Consider the following 21,662-nt stretch of genomic DNA (forward strand, 5'->3'; position numbering starts at 1 on the left):
CCTGAGCCGGTTGCTGCTGCTGTCCATAGCTCTGTTATTGCCCACCAAACTGCTGCTTGGGCTGAAAATAACCTTGAAACTGAGGCTTAGGAGCATAGCTTTGAGCGAGGTACACCTGATCTTGATGATTTGCAACATTGGGGTTGCGGTATGAGAGGTTCTGATTCGTTCCATAGTTGTTGAACTGCTGATACCTTTGTTGATTCCATATATAGTTGATCTCTTCTTGTGTGAGACCATCCTCATTCACATTGTCAAAGCTCGACCCTTGCTCATCAAACTCGCCTACAAAGTGTATAGGCTTTTGTGTAGCCACAAGCAATTTGTCTAGCTTGTTTTGAAGCTCCCTGATGTCTTTTTCCATTTTCAGTTCTTTGCTAGATCCCTCTGATCGGTTGGCCCTGTCGAAATCCTCATCGTAGGTATCATTTGACATCGCAAGATTCTCCACTAGCTTCATTGCCGCTTTTATCTCTTTTCCAAGGAAGTTTCCATTTGATGCTGTATCAAGTTGGTTTCTTATCTTGGGGAGGGCACCTCGGTATAGAGTACTGAGGAGAGTTGCCTCCGAGAAGCCGTGGTGTGGACATTGGTTAGTGTAGCTTCTAAACCGCTCCCAAGCCCCACCGAAACTTTCATTTGTGTGTTGCGTGAAGCTTGAGATCTGATTTCTGAGCTTGGCCGTCCTGGAAGTAGAGAAAAGCTTTGAGAGAAACGCTAGCTTGCATTGCTCCCAGGTCTGTATTGTTCCCCTTGGAAGATTTTTCTCCCATTGATGTGTTTTATCTCCTAAGCTGAAGGGAAACAATCGGAGTTTGAAGCTGTCCTCTGATACCCCGTTTATTTTTATGAGGTCACAAACGCGGTCAAACTAATCTAGGTGCTCTAAAGGACCCTCCATGGGTAACCCATGAAACTTTGAGTTTTGCACCATATTGAGCAGGGAGGCTTTAACTTCAAAGTTGTTATTTTGGACCGGTGGGGCTTGGATCCCTGCTCTATACTTATGTGCATTAGCGCAGTCGTTTTTACCAACAAAAACTGGTGGAGGCTGCCTTTGAGCATGTGGTTGCGGCTGACGAATGTTTTGAGCTTGTTGCTTATTGCGGTTGGCTTGGTTTTTCTGAGCCTGCCTTTCATTACGCTGAGCCATGTTTTGATTGACATATGCTTGTTGTTCTTTCCGCTCGACCTGCGCTTGATTTAAATGAGCCTGGTGCTCGGCCTCTTGAGCTTGTTGCTCTATCCTCTCCTGATCAGCCATACCCAACCGTTCCTGATGCAAAGCCCGTTCTCTAGCTCTTCTCTCAAGCAGATTAATGTTGTTGTTGTAAGGCTGAGGCGGCTCTGAGCTTCTGGAGCGAGTTCGCATGTACCTGATCACTCAAAGACAGAACTTGAAAACGATCAGTAATAACAAGAAAGATAAAGGCTTGATCTCAAGAACAAGCAAAAACTAATGCTATCCACAAGTTGGCAACGGCGCCAATTAATAACTAAGACTTTTTAGTCTTGAAGAGGTATCAATCCCCTGTAGTTGTAATACAAAGGTATCAAATCCAAGCTTGTGGTAAGACACTAGTTTATGATGCTTATAACTTAAGTCAAGCGCAATCAAGAAATGGTTTTGAAGTCTAGACTACTTAAAGTGCAAGCAAATGATCAAAAATAAGAGATTTAACTAAGCAAAGATGCACATAAAAAGACAAGTAAACAAGATAGACAAGCGGTTGATGTATGAATGATGAGGCTGAGGTCTTAGACAAAATAAAGGACTCGGGTGCTTCCATACTAGACTAGCGAGTTAATGAACTGAATGATCAAACAACTTCATTTAACATGAACTCAAAGATAAGTTAATCCTCTCATGAAGGTATTAAGCTTCTATGCCAATCCTCTTTCATACCAAAATCCCTTTTGAGAAGCATTAATCAGTAAGCATTAATAATCAGTTCAATAAGTCATTTAAGAGAAGCAAACTATCATTATCATGATGAAAGACTCTTAAACCTCTAACTAAACCTGGTTCAGGTATTTCAGTGAACACTTCTCAGGCGTGAAACACCTTAGATCTGGACCGCATGTGATGTTCATGGATCCAGCATAGAGATCGGTTTATTAGAGAATGCATGATGCAGATCTAGAACCTAAACTTGCTAACCTAGCATTTCAGCACCCTAATCTACCTATCTAAAACCTCAAGGTGAAACTACTCACTAATCATGAAAAGCACACTCAATCTTTTGTAAGAAGTGATGCTAGACATGATTAGAAGCTTTGATGATGATGAAAAGAAATGAAAGAGAACAAGATCTTTACGTAAAAACGAGATATCTGATTAAAGAGGCAAGTTTTCACAAAAGAGGCAAGTTCTCACAGATAAAACAGGTTAAGAGATAAGATAAGTAGGGTTTTAGTCCATGAAACTATATATAGTAAAGCTAAGTAATGCAGGTCAGCCCGGAACAAACCGGGTATTGAACCCGTCTTCTTGGGTGCATGGGTCAGGTCCTCGGTGTGTGAGAGTCCAATGCCGAGGTGTAGACATCGAGGGGTGCACATGAGCAAAGATCAAGATGAAGAACTCACCAAGAACATGCATGAACCCTAGTCTTTGATTCATCTTCACGTGCACTCGTTAGATCAGCTTAGTTATTGATTCTGGGTTCATGACAAGGAACCTCGGTATAGGCATGCCGAGGGGCTTGGTAGTCGAGGGATCAAGGGAGATGAGGTTCGACATGCAATGACGAGGTCTTGAAGTCGAGGTTTAGCTTCAACACTTAAGTCATTTTCAGCTTGTTTTCTCAGCATATGTGCCTCGGTCTTGATATACCGAGGGGTTAGCACGAGGTCTGGACCAAAAAGCTTCAGGAAACAGGCCTCGGCTTAGGCAATGTCGAGGGAACGACACCAATGCCTGTATAAACACTTAGCACGTATCGCAGCTCTTGAAGCTTATACCAACCCGCTTGTCTCCCGGTTGAAATAACTTTCAGCACACGACACCAAAAGACTTGAAACCAATTCTACGGTTAAGATCACTCATTCAGCTTAAACTTTGGTGGAGAAACCATCGGAGCTTGGGAAGTGGAAGGTTTCCCGAATTGCTCATCTTTGCATCGCATGGAATGGTAGGAAAACAGCTCTTGGACCTTTGTTCACTCCGGAGATGATATCTTTCCGGCCACAACTCCAAATCGGGTGATCGCAAATGTTCTGGAAATCTCACACAGAGACCTTGAATAATGATGAAGGTCCCAACAACTGAATCAAAATGGAAAGGCATCGTCCTACGTAATCTGTAAAGTTCATCGTATCGGCTTAGAATGCGTGCGAAACAAGTATGTCTCTCGGTGACAATATCTCTCTGCTCACTGCTCCGAATTCAGTTACTCTAACTGTTCTGGAATCTTGACTCGATCATCTCCAACTTTGATGAAGACCCCGTTAACTGATTCGGACCAAAAGCTTCCCCGGATTTGCAATCTTTGAAGCGCGCAGGTGCAAACAGGTAAGCTTTTTAGCCGATAAATGCTTCCCGCGGTAAGGAAAATATCCGAGAATCGTATACTGCAGTAAGCTTTTTAGCCGATAAAAATCTCCTGTCTCGGCATAAAACTTCACCCGACAGCATTCTCACTTGATACTGATTTTGGCCCAGAGAAATCACCCGATAGCATTTTTAGCCGATAAAAATGATCCAGCCGGTACATGCTTTTGCCGAGAAATTCTGTTTTGCGGTTTTCACCATTTTTAACCATTTTCCTCACCGTTTCAACTCTTGATCACACCTCTTGAACTCCAAACAACCTCCAAAACACCTGGTAAAGACTCCAAACCATCAAAATTCTTTGGGACCTAATGCAAACCCTAAGGTCTAAATTAATGCCTAAAGACCAAAAACGTAAGAGAAAAGACATGATTTGGACTCTAAAATGTGATCTAAATGATATACATTATAGACATATCAGGCGGTTTTGCTGAAATTTGGGAGGAAGAATCGGAGCTCAAGGAACTCAATTCTGAAAAAAAATACGAACAAATCCAGGAAAATTATTTCCCAATAGGGGAAATAACGAAGGAAACAATATATAATTGAGAAACCCAATTATGAACCCAGAACCCTAATTCTCTGTACTGAACCCCAATAGGTAACCTAAACCCTAATTCAGAGGATGAACCAAATTGGACTGAAAATAATGACAAAATTTGATCAAAACAGTAATTTAGAACCTTCGTATGTTGGCTTATTAGGCAACTCTTGTTCCTGCGACTTAGTGTTGCGAGACGATCTTCGAAAATCAGTAACATTTTGATCTTGTGTTTTCTTCTATCTCTTTGAGGACAGATTTATTTTCGAAGTCATTTGTAGTTCAGACCGTTCGAATTCGAATTGAGAGATGGGAAAGAAAACTGAGAAGTGAGGAAGAACACTGGGTACAAGAAGAACAGTGGTGGTTGCGAAATAAAAGGATGTGAAGTAGTTGTTGAATTCTAATTCAGCTTTTGGACAAATTTATTCTTTTTTTTAATCTAAATGGCATCTAAATGTAATAACAGATTATTGAAGATGATAGAATAGATACTGACACCCAAAAACTACTTAAACACATACATTTTTTCAAAATACACCTTTTTGGCAAATTAGAAACTTAAAACTACCCATCTGACCAATTTCCTCTAAAACTATAACTGAAGTACTCAAATATTCAAGAAGAGAGTGATAGCCGACACGACACAAGATTAGGATTTCCTCATTCTCTTACGATCAATTTCATTTATTATTTTATTGCAAATTACAAATTAGGCAATTTGCATGCCCCATTTTTATACAAAAAAAAAATTGATTTTACATTTTATCTCATTATCTATTACATAAAAGTTGAGTTGTATCTCACAAATTTGACAACTAAGCACTCATTTTTTTTACATCTCAGCCTCTCCACATCAGCAAAAAGCAAGCCACATTACTCTCTTGCCTAGGCTACAAATTCAAGTCATTCAAGTCATGACAAAACGTTCCATATTCTAATCTTTGATTTTGACTGTATTTATTCCATAATTATTAAAGAATTTCAAACAGTCATGGCTCGGTGATGTCTATATATTAATCAAACATCGCATGTTCATATTATTGCTCAGTGTTTCTTATTGTTCTGCATATTTGATCGTTGCTTTTTAGCGAATGGATTATATATACACAAGACAAAAGATCTCATTATAAGTTTTTTTGTTTTCTTATCAACCAAAAACTAGCTTTGTAATTTTATTATATTTTTCAATGTATCTTAGTATTCTTCCATAGAAATGTTTGGAGATAATTTTCAATAACTGTGAAAAGTTGCAAAAGTTGCAGAGATGAGAAGTTGCTACTTCCGTACTTGGTAATATGATTCGAAATTAATATAACTATGTTTTGTGAGGTTAGGCTGCAACATTGTTCTTGTTGATAATGCATTGGGGGTCTGAGAATTAAGTTGTTCACACATCTGAAATCGTAGCTGATTTTGTGAGCTGTCAATTTCCTGACATGGTGTTGGAGTCTAACCTGACATGGTGTTGGAGCCTTACTTGGGGTTAAGTAAGAAGAAAAATGTTGTGTTTCTTTGGACTGGGCTTCGTTAAGCTTTAATGAGAGTGGAAAGATGCTAAAGGTTTACGAGAAAGAAATCAAGAGGTTCCTTTGGCCGGAATTGTTTATAACTTCTTAGGAAAAAGAAAAGAAAGAATATTCATGCTAGTTACCTCTCTATCAATAATCCCAAATGACCAACCAATATGACAAAAATAAAGTAAATAAACAAGATGAAAATAAAATAAAAAATCAGTTCAATTAGAATAGATTACATTTCTACATCTTAATAATATGATTCAATTACACTACGTTCAAATATGTATTTCGATTAATTTGTATACAAAATCATTTATAATAAAAAAAAACCTGCATGCTAACGCATGTATTCATATACTATAAAGCTAACTTTGAATGTGAGTGTGACAGTAAGATAATATAAAACTAGATTAGAATGCATGCTTCTCTCTCTGATTTCTGTTCGGCCCCGTTGAAACATCCTTTCATTTGGTCTTGTCTGTCTAACATCCGTCGGGCCTGACTGGAGAGCAAGGGTTGCATTGACGGTTGGCAAACCAGCATCAACATCTAAACTGTAAGGGCAGAACAACCCTTGGTCAGATGCTCCCAGATCGGTGGTATATGCAACAGGGGTTGTCGTCTTTCCATTTTTTGGAGATGGGTTTGTCCCCCTTCTTCGTGAATCCTCATGGCGTGGGGGTGTGTTACCCATACTTCTACCTCCATTTGCCTTCGGTCGCTCCATCCGGATATCTCCTTGATCTCTGGTTTTCATTGAGTTGCTATCATGACCCCTCCCATCGCGTTTTCCCGCCTTCCCAGATTCCTCGGACTGCCATGTGCATCTGGTTTGTCTTCTCCGGGCTCGGTCTCGTTTCCCTGGCGTTGGTGGTTCCCGATTCTAACATCACCCGTACTTGGTTCGCCACTAATCTCTGTGTGAATCTCTTCTGCTAGCATATACGGGTCGTTGCCCCCCATATCTGAGTTTCTAGTGGTTTTCTGACTTGAGAAGAGGGATTTTGCCTCAGAGAGTGTTGCTCGCTCCTTCTAGCGCCAAATTATTTAGGGGAATTTTGGTCCTTTTGTGAGGGCATGTCTTCTGCAAAACTGAGAAAACACGTGAAAGCTTGGAAACATGATAGGATTGTGTTTTCTGAAGGCTCCCACGCTCAAGTCAGAAAAAAAAAACGCAAAAAGAATTTAAGTGGCTAATCGGAGAGCAGAAAGAGATCGGAAAACATATGAAAGGAAAGTGGGCCGAGCGATCCTGAGAATGGTGGAGTCGACTCGGGCCTTTAGTGGTGATGGGCTTTTTAAGGTGAATCTCCGAAAAAATGAAGTTATTCTTATCTACTCCAAGAAATAAGAAAATCTGCATTATCAAGTCAAGAAGGGAAAGGAAATCAACCGACTTCAAACTCTATAAATATAGAGCCCCTCATTCATTCAAGAATCATCACAACTCCAGAAAAAAACTCGAAAACATTTTCTTCTTATTCTCTTTGTAAATATGAACTACGAATGGCTTGAACCCTGTACTACGGTACGTAGGCAGCTCACATTAAGTTCAGCTATAAAATCAATAAATATATCCTAAATCTTTTGTGTGATACTCAGTATCAACAATTTGCACCGTCTCTGGAGATCGAACCCACAGGATAAATCCCCGAGCTAAAATTAAATGTGTAAATGTTGATGTGGACGTCTAGAAAAGCAAATAACTTTAACTGTTATTAGTAATATAATATTTAAACTATTAATTTTTCCTCTATTTTTTGTACGAACAATATAATTTGAAATTGGAAACTTTCTAAATTTTAAATATTGATGTGGGCTAATAGAATTAAACCTTTAAAGGCATATAACTTCAACTTTTACATTTTCCATATATATATATATATATATTGATAACACCGTGTGTTGACCATTTTTATGGATCGTTTTGAAATACCTTTTCTATGTTTTTTTATTGCTTTCAAGTGTTTTTATTATGTTTTTCTAGTATTTGTAGTTTCAAGACTCTTTTCAGGAACTTAAGGAAAAACTTAACAAAATGGATAGAAGACCAGATTTCAGCTCAGAGACAAACCGAGAGAAGTTCACACCCAAATGAAGACCTTCTTTCCATCTGATTCAGCATAATTTTGGAGACCTTAAAGATGGAACTACCAGTTTTCTAGCACACTTTACAGCTTGGCAATCCAACGGTTCAGTCAAAAATTACACAAAGAGCAAGATGTCTTGTTAACCAGCCGACAAGCTTAACAAAAACAAATGAAAGCCGTAAGTGCACAGCTAATCAGTTGTAGTATTTAGGGATCGAATCCAATGAGATTTGTGTGGCTGGTATTCTTCTACGTTTCTAACTTTATGTGTAGACTAGATTGGTTTTAAAGGTTGGTTGTTTTTCACAGATTAAACTAAAAAAAAAAGAAAGCAAATAAACCTATCCTAAGGAACAAGTACAATAATCGAATGAAAAGGAAGTAAAGCAAGCAAAATATTGAACTAAAGCAATTGAAATGCAGATCTAAATAAGCAAGTAAAAATCGATTGGTTTGTAAACTATGGCTAAAAACGCTGAGCTTTCGGGAACTCTACAGGGATCATAATCGGTTTTGACACTAGGGTAGATAGGTTGGGATTGACGGATATCGATATATAGGGTTCTAGAGCTAGAGTACGGCGGTATGACTACGTCAGTGTCGTGATCATAACAAACTGTTTCTCGCAACCCTGACCAGTAGGTTTCCACTCTGGCCCTGGAAGGGAGAGAACGCAAGAGCTGCACAAGACGCGTCAATACTCAAGATCTCGCCGCAAGTAGGTTTCCACTCCTACGGAAAAATTGCCTTTTTCATTCTAGGGCTGATACTTATTGAAAACTTTCGCAACACTAACTATCTAGATCAGATACTATGTGATCAATCAAGCATACATTCAATAAGAACAAGAATAAACAGAGAACAAAGTTGAAATCACAGATCTATAAACCTAGATGTCTTAATCAATTATGAGAGCCCCTTTCGGGAACCCTAAGCCCAACTCGGGATCTACTCAGACATGGCTAAGGTCGACATCATCATTGGTTTTAATAAAAGTAATCAAAAACAGTAAAAAAAAGAGATGAAAGAAAGCTTCTCTATTGAAGAACTCGGACTTGAACAATCTTCTACAAAAATCGCATAAAAACGGCTAAAGGAAAAGGGTTTCTGTAAAGTATGAAGGGTGGGTGTCTAAAAACGACCTAAATGACAAGTATTTATAGTCTTCAATACTCCATGGTCTCTAGGGTTTTGGAATTGAGGCTGAGAATGACTTTGGGCTTCAGAAATATGGGCTTTAGTTCGGAGTTGGCCGGCCGCGGTCGAGAATGACGTGACCACGGGAAATAGGTGCTGGCCGTGGTTGGGAGGCTTGTGACCGCGGGGAATGGGCTGGTGGCCACGGTCGCGTGACTTGCTGGCCGTCTTCGAGTGGCTCCGGGGCTAATGGAATATCTTGAGACCAACCGTTGGAATGTCTCCAAACCAAGTGCATTTGAAAGCTGGTTGATTCTTCTATAAGTTGTCCAATTTTGAGGGTGATCAGACGGTGAGAAGGTCTTCGTCTCTCCATGAGAGTTCTGACAGTCTGCATTTATCCAAAAGAGTTTTTTTGTTCCAATTTGTGCCTCTCAAATTACCTGAAAAGTCTTTTAAAATCCGAAAACATATAAATCCTTTGAAAACCTTTGAAAATGGAGTTAAAACACCTGTAAAAGACGTTAAAGTGATCCATAAAAATGGTCAAAATCCGGTGTTATCAACTCCCCCAGACTTAGTCTTTTGTTTGTCCACAAACAAAACAAAGGCTAAATTTCGGCGAGAGGTTTGAAAACGCAGGAACTAAACAAAATCTCAGAGACCAAACTTCTAGACCAATATCAATCAGTATGCATCAATCGGGAATAGCCTAGAAAATTCTCACTAGCAATACAGGCATAACTAGTCCGTTAATCGTCATGCGGAAATCTATGCACTAAGATCTAACTTCCAGTCAATTAGCTCTTAACATTCATTAAAAATTTCGGTGGTTCTCATCAAAGAAAGTATAGGCAAGGCAAACTAGGCTAAGTGTTAAAAAGGGTTATTCTAGGGGTAAGGCTTAAAGTGTTTACGGGTTACCTGAAGATCTGGAGGATGCAGGATATTATGCAAAACCGCAAGAGCGAGTGAAGCTGTTGGTATCCACAGTTTTCAGTCACTTTCTTCTTGCCATAGATTCCTGGTCTTCTTCCTCAGGTTCTCTCCTAACTCCCCCAGACTTAGATTTTTGTAAATCTTTCAAAAACATAGCTCTATAAATGCTTAGTAGTTGCTCTTTGCTCCACAAATTTCGACAATCTAGGACTCATTAGGCTTTTTGTTTCCCTCTCTCTTTTCAATCGTTCGTTTTTTTTTTTTTTTGAAAGAGAGGGAGCACTTTTAGATATAGAGTCATAGAGAGCACGAAATTACCAGTTAAGATCTGTCTTGTAAAGCTTCATGAGGTTTCTGATACTCTTCCTTCCCAATTCCATTCAGTCTCCTTTGTGAGTGACTGAAAACTGCGTCACTCCTCTTCTCTCCGACGTTTTTGCACATATCTGCTGATATAAACTAAAGAGAGAATGCATGAGCATTGAAAACAAGGGTTTTGGGTTTAGGGTATGGTACCAGATAAAGATAAACTGGTCATCTAGGACGACAAAGAGTGGTAAAAGTGAGGGTAAAAGACGTCCTAGATGTGTATGTCGATGCCTGCCTAAAATCAATGATGAGAAAATTACATGTCAATATTAAGGTCAAATAAAATGAGCTAGTATATCCTGTCAGAAAGAATCTCCATGAATAGAAGTTCTCTGGTGGGAGTTCGTAGTGCAAGTACTCTACCTACCGCCTAGTCTAGTGCTAACCACAAATGAGCTCTCATGCATAGTGTAGAAGCGTGCAGGTCTAAATCATCATAGTTTTGGTGTCAAACATTCCTGAAAAATACTTAATGTTGAATAGGTTACATATTAAAATTTAAAAAGTGCTTGAAATTTGAAAGCAAAAGCAAAAAAATGATTAGTACGGATAGACATCATCCCCCAGACTTAAATCACACTGTCCCCAGTGTGAAAAAGTTGGTGAGAAAATGGTGAATAAAAGCGAAATAAAATAAGATAAAAGAAAATAAAATGATGATAGAACCGTGATGGCAGTGAAGTGCTGATCAATCACTCATCCTCCGATGTGTCTGCTGCGAACTGGTGCTGCTCCTGTAGGAAGGTGACAACGCGCTCAAAGCGTCGTCCCTGTCTCTCAACTCTGCGCTCCAGATCAGAATGTGTGTGCGATGATGTAGATGATGAGGTGTGGCCGGTCGAAGCAGATGGCTGAAAATGAGCACGGGCCGCAGCTGCATCACGCTTTGCCTTGGCCACTATGTATTGGCCAATGGTGAATGGTAGACGAGGTACAGATGGCAGAAATTCATCGGGTTCCAGAGTCCATCACGGACGTCCTCCGTTACACAATCTCGGGACTGATGCTGAAGGCAAGCAGACTCGGTGCTCCTCAGTGCCAGTGCATTACTTGTAACCAAACCTGTCTGGATCGAAAGCGGCACGAGAGATAGTGTGATCGCGAGAGAGATAAAGTAGGTCATACCAGACATCGGGAAGTGGATCATCAGATGAGAAATCAAATCCTACAGCCTGTAATATCAATGTAATAGCACTCCCGTAAGCTGGAGTAGCGTCCTCGCAACCATGTAAATCATGATTCACCTTTACCATGTTCTGTGCTATGATCCAGGCAAAGCAGGCAAGTCGTGGGTCATCCATAAATGGCATCTGAAGTGTAATGAGCTCGGTCTTCAAAACACATCCCATGTTGGCTCTAGAGAAAATCGTGTGTGCTAAGAGTTTGTGCACAACTCTCACTGCAGGATGAGTAAAAAGGGCTGACTTGGATCTCCCGCTATCATAGACTCCATGACCCATCTCTCTCCACAAGTTAAAATCGGGTTCATCTTCAAGGTTAATGCCATCGGTGTATGGAAGCTTAAGTGCCTCACAAAATACAGAAACGGTGAGCGAGTAAGGCTGTCCGCGGATAGAGAATGACAAGATGCCATCTGATGCTCTGGGGTTCCTCCTCTTCGTGTGGTGGAGTGTAATAGTTGCTAAGAACTCGCAGACTAGCTCAGGATAAGTTGGAAGGTTCAGCTCCATGTAGGGTCTCAGCTTAAGTGCATCGATGTACCAGATTACATTTTCTCTGATTCCAAGCATCTCAAGTGTATGATAATCAATACGGGGCGTGGGCTTGATGTTCAGCTTCTTGAAACGTCTTGCATAGTCCACTCTCGGGGTTATCTCCTTGCCAATGTATCGGATCTGCGGTGGCTCGGGAGTTGCTCGTGTTTCTCTTGAGTGCTGGAGCAATCTCATCACATAGTTTCTTCTTCTTGGTCTGGCTTGGTTCAGCATGTACTCTCCAAGAGTAGCATCATCGGGAATGTCCTCAGAGCTGTCACCAGTGCGACGGCTTCTTCGGGATCTAGTTTGTTCCATTTTTCTGCAAGATGAGATGATTCTTGGAAAAAGAGTGAATATGGATGCTGATTTTAACACATTAACGATCAGTTATACTAATTTTAGTATCAAGAGATTAGTCAAAACCAAGAGCAAGCATATTTGACATTGAATTGAAGAAATCGAGTAGTTCATGACTAGATTCGGATTTTTGATGTTCTCAACATAGAAATCTTCTAAAAATCGGTTTTAATGAGCACTTTCCATGTCAAATATATAGGTTACCTAATACTAATCACTAATCACACAAGACTTAATCAGATTCATCAATTTTGCTGTTCCAAATTCGATTTTTATAAAGCATGTGAAATCCAAATTTCAAAAATCTCAATTCCTCTTAAGCTAGGTGTTAAAATCGATTTTTAGATAACCTAAAAGGATAATCTATTGTTCTTAAGTTATTTCCACCATCAATAAACCAAGATTTGGGCTTTTTAAGAAAACCCTAAGTTCTAAAATCAATTAAAAATGGCGAGTTTGAGCTTCATACCTTGCTGGAAAGAGAGGTTTGATGACATAATTGAAGTCAGCTTTGAAAAAGAGTGAGATTTGGGCCAAGAATCTCTTAAAAAGCTTAAGAATTGAAAAATGTGTTCTATCTCCTAAATCTTCAAATCTTTTGGAAGAGAAGAGAAAAAGGAGTTTTGATCCAAAAAGTGCATTTCCATTCTTTAAAAAGCGTTTTTGTAGCAAAAACGGGAAATATTCGGGAATTCATAAGTTTACGGGAACTTACCTTTCTTGTCTTGCACGCAACAGAGGTTTAAAACTTACGGAAAATCTTAACGAGCTTTACCATGAATGCTCCGGAAATCATCGGGAACTTTGAAAAGCGGCGGAAATCCGCATTCTCATCTCAACGACTAACGGCCGCGGTCAGGAGACGCGCGACCGCAGCGATCATGGGCTCGGCCGCGGTCACATTCACGGTGCCGCGGTCGATGCTCCCTTGGCTGCGGGTCAGTTGGTCGCGACCGCGGCCCTTTCTCCTGCGGCCTTTGTCCCACTTTCAGGTCTTCGCCGGGGCGAGCAGCTAAAAACCTACCTTTTTCTTCTTGGTTTTTCTAATTTTCTGATTTTTTTGTGTTTTTTTTTATAAAATACCTGAAACTAAAAAGAAAAAGAAAACATAAATTGTAAAATGGAAAAGAAAACTAAAAAAAGAGTACTTCAATGGGTTGCCTCCCATTAAGAGCTTTTGTTTTAAGTCGTTTAACTCGACGTAGGCATGAAGAATCAGGCTGATTTGAATGGCACTCCACTTGATGTGCCCTTATCACTTCCAGTCGCTGGAGGTTTTACTTCTTCTCCTTGAAGAGCCGTCTTCTTTCCTTTACTCTTCTTTCGGACTTTAACATTGTTTAAAACCCTTTTTGTGTTTTCGATCAGCTCCTGGATTCGGTCCTCACTAGTTTCTGTTGCATCCGGTGGAATGATGATCTTGATCTTTGCAAAAGCTTTCGGTTTCTCCTTTTCTTTCTCTTTGGCCGGTTTCCTTTGCTTGGAAAATCATCTAGGATAGTCGGATAAAACCTTCTGCGATCTACATTGAGGAAAACAGCATGCCGATTTGCGTGATCGATCACTGCTCCTGCGGTAGCTAGGAATGGTCTTCCAAAAATCAGTGGCCTCTCCTTGTCTTTATCAATCTCCAGGACTTGGAAATCAGCTGGAACAATCTTGTCTCCCACTAGAACTTGTAGATCATGAATCGCCCCTTCAATATCTTTTTCAGATGAATCTCCAAAGATAACCTTAACCGTCGATGTCCTTAAGGTTTTTATGCCTAATTTTTTGGCAAATGTCTTTGACATGATGTTAACATTGGCTCCGGAATCACACAGGCAGTCTGTGAACTTGATTCCTGAAATGAAACATTGGAAAGCAAAACGTCCCAGATCGTCGGCTTTTGTAAGCCTTTGAAACGGTGATCGTTGAAATACCTTAAATGGCGGCTGCTTGGCATCGACATCCTTGTAAAGTGGTACAAAGATTGGGGTTTCTTCTTTCTTTCCATCGGTTCTGGCCTCTTCTTCGGGCAATGTGGTTATGGCGTTGCAAAACCTCTTAGGGTTATCTTCAACTTTTCCTGGAAGAACTCCACTTTGCCTCTTCATAGAGTCGGCTGTTTGGGCAACTTGCACGTCTAGCTTTTTGACGTGTGAAGATAAAGCTTCAAACTTCCCGTTCAGGTCATTGTACATGCAGTCAACCTTCATGTTCATGTCTTTAGATGCTTTTTCGTTCGTCATAACGAGCTGTTGGATGGACTGTTCAAGTCTACCGATTTGTGAAGCTAGCTAGTTTGTCGTGACTCCCTGCTGTTGTACAAATTAATTGTTAAAACCCGTACCTTGGTAGTTATATGGCTGTCGCGGTTGATAAGCTCCTGTTCCTCCGAAGTTCCCACCTTGGAACTTGTTTTGGAAAGATTTTTGTTGTGGTGGTTAGTACTGATCTTGAGAATTCTCCACATTTGGATTCCGGAAGTTGTTGTTGAAACCATTGTTGAAGCGATTTGGGTATGGTGCTTGTACTCCTACATAGTTCACCTCTTCTTCTTGAAAGTCTTGATTAATGTGATCGATATCACTAGGTCCTTCATCTTCTGCGCCATTGTTGGTCTCACAAGCATGGATTGGGCGATTGTTGCTCTTCGAAAGCTGGCTCATCATGTTCTTCAACTCGGTCATCTCTTTGTTGTCTATTCCGGTTTGCTTCGTCGAGCGATCGTATTCAGGACAATCAATGCTATTGGCTTGAGCCAAATTCTCGATGAGGGCTCTTCCTTGTGCTATCGTCTTTTGTCCAAAATCTCCATTGCTAGCTGTATCAAGCGAAAGTTTGTATTTTGGTTGCAAACCTCGGTAAAATGTGCTCAGCAGGCTTGATCCAGGAAATCCATGGTGAGGGCAATCACGTTCATACTCCTTAAAACGTTCCCAGGCTTCATAGAAAGATTCATAGAAAGATCTTTGTTCTCAACAAGTTCGACCTTGACTTAGTATAGAAGTGATTCAGGAAAGCAGTTTTACACTCTTCCCAATTAGTAATCGATCCTGCAGGCAAAGATTTCAACCAACGGTGAGCTTTGTCTACTAATGAAAAAGGGAACAACTTACACTTTAAATAGTCTGCTGGAACTTGGTTTGTTCTCATCATGCTGCAGATCTCTTCAAAGAGCTCGATATGGTCCATTGGGTGTTCAGAAGGAACTCCATGGAATTGGTTTTGTTTCACCAATGAGATAATTTGAGGCTTGACTTCAAACTCATTCCGGTTCGGAAATGGAACTTGAATTCAGATCGGTTCTGAAAATTTTAAGTAGGTGCATCAAAATCAGCTATGCGATGGTTCCTGACTTGTCATCGGTGTTGATTTGCTGGCTGCACAGGGCGGTTAGCGCGCCCATTCGGCTGCATTCCTTGGTGGTCACCATCGGCTGCATTGATAGGTGCATCAAGGTCTTCACGCTCTTCTCTCTCGCGGTTTTGGTGGTTCCTTGGAGGAACCTCATCCTCCTCTCCATCTTGTCGAGCATGATCACCTCTTCTGTGATCATTCTCTTCATTTTCTTTATGTTCGGACCCGTCTTGGTCCATATTTAAAGCTCGGTTAATAGGATCCCCAGGCTGGTCGTCGTTGGCCATTCCTTGCAGTCGGCTAAGTCTTCGAAGTTCTCTTTCGTGTCTGTCTATCTCGTCTAGAATTGGAATGTTTTCTACAGGTCTGCGCCAGGTATTCATGCAATTCAGAGAAAAACAAAAGAAGGGAAAGATAATTCAGAAAAACTTTAAGAAAGAACTAGAGATCAGGTGTCTAGAACAGAAGCTAAAACAAGAAAAATAACAAAAGGCAGCGAAACAAATCCCCAGCAACGGTGCCAAAAACTTGATGCGTGTCAACTGCGTGAGGGAACAAGTTTTACCCTTAACAAAAACAAATGAAAGCCGCAAGTGCACAGCTAATCAGTTGTAGTATTTAGGATCGAATCCACTGAGATTTGTGTGCCTGGTATTCTTCTACGGTTTCTAACTTTATGTCTAGACTAGATTAGTTTTAAAGGTTGGTTGTTTTTCACGGATTAAACTAAAACAAAAGAAAGCAAATAAATCTATCCTAAGGAACAAGTAGAACAATCGAATGAAAATAAAGTAAAGCAAGCAAAATATCAAACTAAAGCAATTGAAATGCAGATCTAAATAAGCAAGTAAAAATCGATTGGTTTGTAAACTATGGCTAAAAACGCTGAGCTTTCGGGAACTCTACAGGGATCATAATAGGTTTTGACACTAGGGTAGATAGGTTGGGATTGACGGATATCGATATATAGGGTTCTAGAGCTAGAGTACGGCGGTATGACTACGTCAGTGTCGTGATCATAACAAACTGTTTCTCGCAACCCTGGCCAGTAGGTTTCCACTCTGGCCCTGGAAAGGAGAGAACGCAAGAGCTGCACAAGACGCGTCAATACTCAAGATCTCGCCGCACGTAGGTTTCCACTCCTACGGAAAAATTGCCTTTTTCATTCTAGGGCTGATACTTATTGAAAACTTTCGCAACACTAACTATCTAGATCAGATACTATGTGATCAATCAAGCATACATTCAGTAAGAACAAGAATAAACAGAGAACAAAGTTGAAATCACAGATCTATAAACCTAGATGTCTTAATCAATTATGAGAGCCCCTTTCGGGAACCCTAAGCCCAACTCGGGATCTACTCAGACATGGCTGAGGTCGACATCATCATTGGTTTTAATAAAAGTAATCAAAAACAGTAAAGAAAAGAGATGAAAGAAAGCTTCTCTATTGAAGAACTCGGACTTGAACAATCTTCTACAAAAATCGCCTAAAACGGCTAAAAGAAAAGGGTTTCTGTAAAGTATGAAGGGTACGTGTCTAAAAACAACCTAAATGACAAGTATTTATAGTTTTCAATACTCCGTGGTCTCTAGGGTTCCGGAATTGAGGCTGAGAATGACTTTGGGCTTCAGAAATATGGGCTTTAGTTCGGAGTTGGCTGGCCGCGGCCGGGAATGACGTGGGAAATAGGTGGCTGGCCGCGGTCAGGAGGCTTGTGACCGCGGGGAATGGGCTGGTGGCCGCGGTCGCTTGACTTGCTGGCCGTCTTCGAGTGGCTCTGGGGCTAATGGAATATCTTGAGATCCAGCCGTTGGAATGTCTCCAAACTAAGTGCATTTGAAAGCTGGTTGATTCTTCTATAAGTTGTCCAATTTTGAGGGTGATCAGACGGTGAGAGGTCTTCGTCTCTCCATGAGAGTTCTGACAGTCTGCATTTATCCAAAAGAGTCTTTTTGTTCCAATTTGTGCATCTTTATCCCAAATTACCTGAAAAGTCTTTTAAAATCTGAAAACATAGAAATCCTTTGAAAACCTTTGAAAATGGAGTACAAACACCTGTAAAAGAAATTAAAGTGATCCATAAAAATGGTCAAAATCCGGTGTTATCACAAGCTTTCCTACCCGCGGCAAACAGCCATTCACCACAGTCCCGTCCTTCCCGACCGCGGAGATTGGTCTGTCCAGAATGATTCCACCATTTGGAGAAACCCTAAGTGACGATTTGGACACTATAAATACATGTTTTTAGAAGCCCTAGACGAGCGAGACACATACAATTTTATTCTTTTTGCAGGTTTTAAGTTTTTGTCTTTCATTTTCTAAGTTGGTAGGTTAGGGAGATAGAGATCTATCTCTTAACCCTCTTTGTTCTTCTATCATATCGATTTCTACTCAGATTTTTAATACAATGTTTTTGCTTTCGTTCATCATGTCTGAGTAGTTTTATTGTTGGGTTTAAGGGATTTTCGATGGGGGATATATATGTTCGATGAGGATTCCATTAGCTATTGAAGCAGAATCCTAGAACATTTTCTTCTAAACTTATTTATAATGCATGAGAGTTGCGTCATGAACTAGAATCTAATCTAGGTTTTGGGTGTTGCGAAAGTTTTCATTTGAGGCCAGATCTAGTTCGAGAAGAGCATATTGACTATAGGAGTGGAAATCTACCTATGGGAGAGCTGGTGAATATTGATGAGTCTTAAGCATATCGCATCTTTTCTCTTTCAGGGCCAGAGTGGAAACCTACTGGTCAGGTTGAGAGAGATAGTTGGTTATGATCACGATAGTGGCATATTCATACGTTCGTGACTCGAGTTCTAAAAGTTTTAGCTAGAATCTTTTTGAATTTACTCTTTAGTAATGTTTTGAATCGTTCATCCCCCGAAGAGAATTTTCCTGAAAACCCAGCGCCTCTTTTCTACAGATTTACATTGATTTTCATTCAAGGTTTTAGTTTAGTATTACATTCACTTAGCTGATTTTCATACAAGCGATTTAGGTTTAGCCGTTTTCTCGTTTTTAGTCGTTTTCTTTAAGTTTAGTTATTAGGTCATTTTAATTCCCGTATTTTTCCGTTAAGATTAGTTTTTACGTTTTAAAGACACCACCAAAATCCCTACAAAAATCGTCTGATTCTAGACTTCTTACTTCACATTTCTTTCGTAGGCTTTTGCAAGAAATATCCTCCTTCCCTGTGGATTTGATTCCTAAGTACTACAACTGATCAGCTGTGCACTTGCGGCTATTGATTTCATTTAGGGTAAAATTTGACACACCCTCACCGCACACATCAAGTTTTTGGCACCATTGCCGGGGAAGGCACGCGTTTTTTTTTCTGCAAAACCCTAAGAAAGGTTGGTAAATTGACTCTAGAACCCTTTTTCTGGTTATATCCATTTTTTGGTTCTTTTTGTTTCAGTTCCCGAAGCAATGAACCCTATAAATTGAAATCCCTACTACGAGGGAGGTTTTTTAAACACCCCTCAAGCCACCAGACGCATAGAAGAGCAATACATACGCGACCTCTTGGACGAAGTTCGAAACTTAAATCCGAACTACCGAGCATTCCTGGACGATCCCTACACACCTCCAAAAGTAAACCCTAGATCACCTATGCATCGCCTACCTCACCAGATTCTCCAGCAAGATGAGAACGTCCACCTCAGTAATCGATTGGAGCAACATGAAGCCATAATCAAGCAGTTCATCACAGCTCAATCCATCTCTAGACCGCCCTTCATGAGAGAATTGACAACATGTGAATTCACTTCAATAAGAAGCTTGAAGATCTTTCTGATCAAGTCAAATCCATCGAGATTCAGGCAAACAAGGATGCCGAGATTATCAAAGGAAGAATAGACGCAGTTGAAGAACAAGTTGGAGAGAACGAAGTCAGGATTCGTAAGGCTAGTGGAAACATCCACACCTTAGAGATCAAACTCGATGAAGCAGAAGAAACTATCAATGATCATAACAACCACACTTACTACTACGTGGAAGAGATTTGGGATGGAGTACACAAGGTTCGAGACAAAGCAAAAGAGATTGACTCAACCATAGATAAAGTAGTCTATGCTCTTGATGAAGTCAAAGAAAAAGTTGAAAGCTTATGCAAGAGCACAAACCGTATGGTTTAACACTTCCCATCAAAGATCTTGACACAAGAGAAGAGGAAATAGAGGTGGAAGATCCAAAAAACCATTTAGAAGGCAAAGAAGAATATGAAACGACTAAACCACCTCGGAATCCCTCACCAGCGGTCGCACCTCCCGCGACTGCGGCCAACAGTCCTCCGGCTGCGGTCGTGAGCCCTCTACCAGCACAAAACGCCCTTCCACCGCGGTCGTATGTCCTCTACCCGCGGCAAACCATCGGTCAGATTCACTTCAGTCTTCTTTTATTCTTACTGGCCAATGTTCGTTAGATGCAACTTCTGGAATGGTCAGGATCCCTTTTCTTGAGCAAACAGTGTACGCCATCAGCTCAAAAACATCTCAAGAAGAAGATGAGGTACTTCCTTGCAGCATAGTTTTAGCTTATGAATATGAAGGACAATACCTTGAAGACGAAGACTATCGTGTGTTCATGGAAGGAGGCAATCCAGACAGATTGGTGGTACTAGGAGCACCAATCTCTAGAGAAAGACTCATTGAATTCAACAAGTTTGTGAAGACGATACCTCTCTATAAAGGTTTTGATGATGTATGAGATCTTGGTTGCTTGCAAGTTTTCTTTAGGTACAACAAGGAGACAAAAGAGGATATCCGAACCTACTTTGGGAGAGCCAGACGTCTGTCTTTTCCCAAGACATCACCTGATGCTGCAGTTTACTCAATTCACCTTCAAAAACCTGAAGAATGCAGCTACTACACCAACAAAATCAGGAAAGAAAAGCTTGATGAGTTATGATGTAGTTCAAAATTTTCCTGAAGAAATCACTTTTGCCAGATCTTGCAAAGACTTCATGATAGGCCATTACTTCTGTGAGAGCAAGGAATGCATTCCTGAAATAGAAGACTTGTTCAATCATGCCAGAAGAGGTTGACCTGTTCGAACACTTCACAAAATCGAAGGTCAAGGTCAGTTTCTCATCTCTTTTTCCATTAGAGGTGAAATGATAAACAATGTACTTTGTGATTCTGGAGCTTGTCTCAACATGATGTCCAAGGCAATTGCTTTGAGACTTGGTATTAAGTACCTGCGCAGGACTAGGGCGAAGATTAGTCTAGCTGAAGATTCTAATGCAACACCTAAAGGAATAGCCCATCACATCCCTCTAAGAATAGGAGATTGCATTGTTCTTGTCGACTTCTATATTGTCGAAACAAGAGACGCAGCACATCCAATGATACTCGGATGGTCCTTTTTAGTAACTTCCAGAGCCATCATGGACTGGCCAAACTGGAGGATCTCATTTGCTAATATCGACAAAGATGTCTTTACAGAAGCTCTCCCCTACAACAGCAAAACAGGAAAATGTCTTGCAGCAGAAGAGTTTGAAGAAGAGCTTTAGAGTGACGTAGAACCTGCTAGGAAAAACAAGTAGATTTCAAAAAAAACTTGTCTTAGGACAAGGTCTTCTTCATTGGATTAAGTCACATCCTACACCAAAGTCGAGCTAAACGACTTAAAACAGAAATGCTTATTGGGAGGCAACCCATTAAGGTATTGTTTTCTTTAGGATTTTTCTTTCTTTTTCTATTGATCTTTTTCTTTTTCTTAGTTTCAGGTGTTTCTTATAAATCAAAAAAGCCAAAAAAAATCAAAAAACTGAAAAAACCAAAAAGAAGGAAGGTCCCTGACTGCTTGGCCCAGCAGGAACCAAGAAGAAGCAGGAAACATGCCGCTTTAAGCCCCCGCACTCGTAGGATTCCGGACCGCGGCAAGCCTAGTTCGACCACGGCCGCGTCTTTCTGACCGCGGCCAGGCATAGGTTCACCGTGGTCGCGTGAGTTCTGACCGTGGCCAATGGTCGTTCACATGACACCCAACCCCAAACCACCCACTTCACCTTATTCCAACTCACCAAACCCCATTCAATCTCATTCATCACTTCCCACCACCTCCCATCACCACTTATCACCTTCATA

The 21,662-nt window shown here is 40.6% G+C and overlaps 2 non-coding genes across 2 annotated transcripts; both read left to right on the forward strand.

Annotated features, from left to right (window-relative positions):
- Positions 1 to 572: 572 nt before the first annotated feature.
- Positions 573 to 679, forward strand: LOC112086012. Its single transcript, XR_002899248.1, has one exon. It is a non-coding gene; the product is annotated as a small nucleolar RNA R71 (small nucleolar RNA).
- A 14,422-nt stretch (positions 680 to 15,101) lies between these two features.
- On the forward strand, positions 15,102 to 15,211 carry LOC112086009. Its single transcript, XR_002899245.1, has one exon. It is a non-coding gene; the product is annotated as a small nucleolar RNA R71 (small nucleolar RNA).
- The last annotated feature ends 6,451 nt before the right edge of the window (positions 15,212 to 21,662 follow it).

The sequence above is a fragment of the Eutrema salsugineum genome, unplaced genomic scaffold (genome assembly GCF_000478725.1).
Source record: "Eutrema salsugineum unplaced genomic scaffold, Eutsalg1_0 scaffold_25, whole genome shotgun sequence".
Lineage (NCBI taxonomy): Eukaryota > Viridiplantae > Streptophyta > Magnoliopsida > Brassicales > Brassicaceae > Eutrema > Eutrema salsugineum.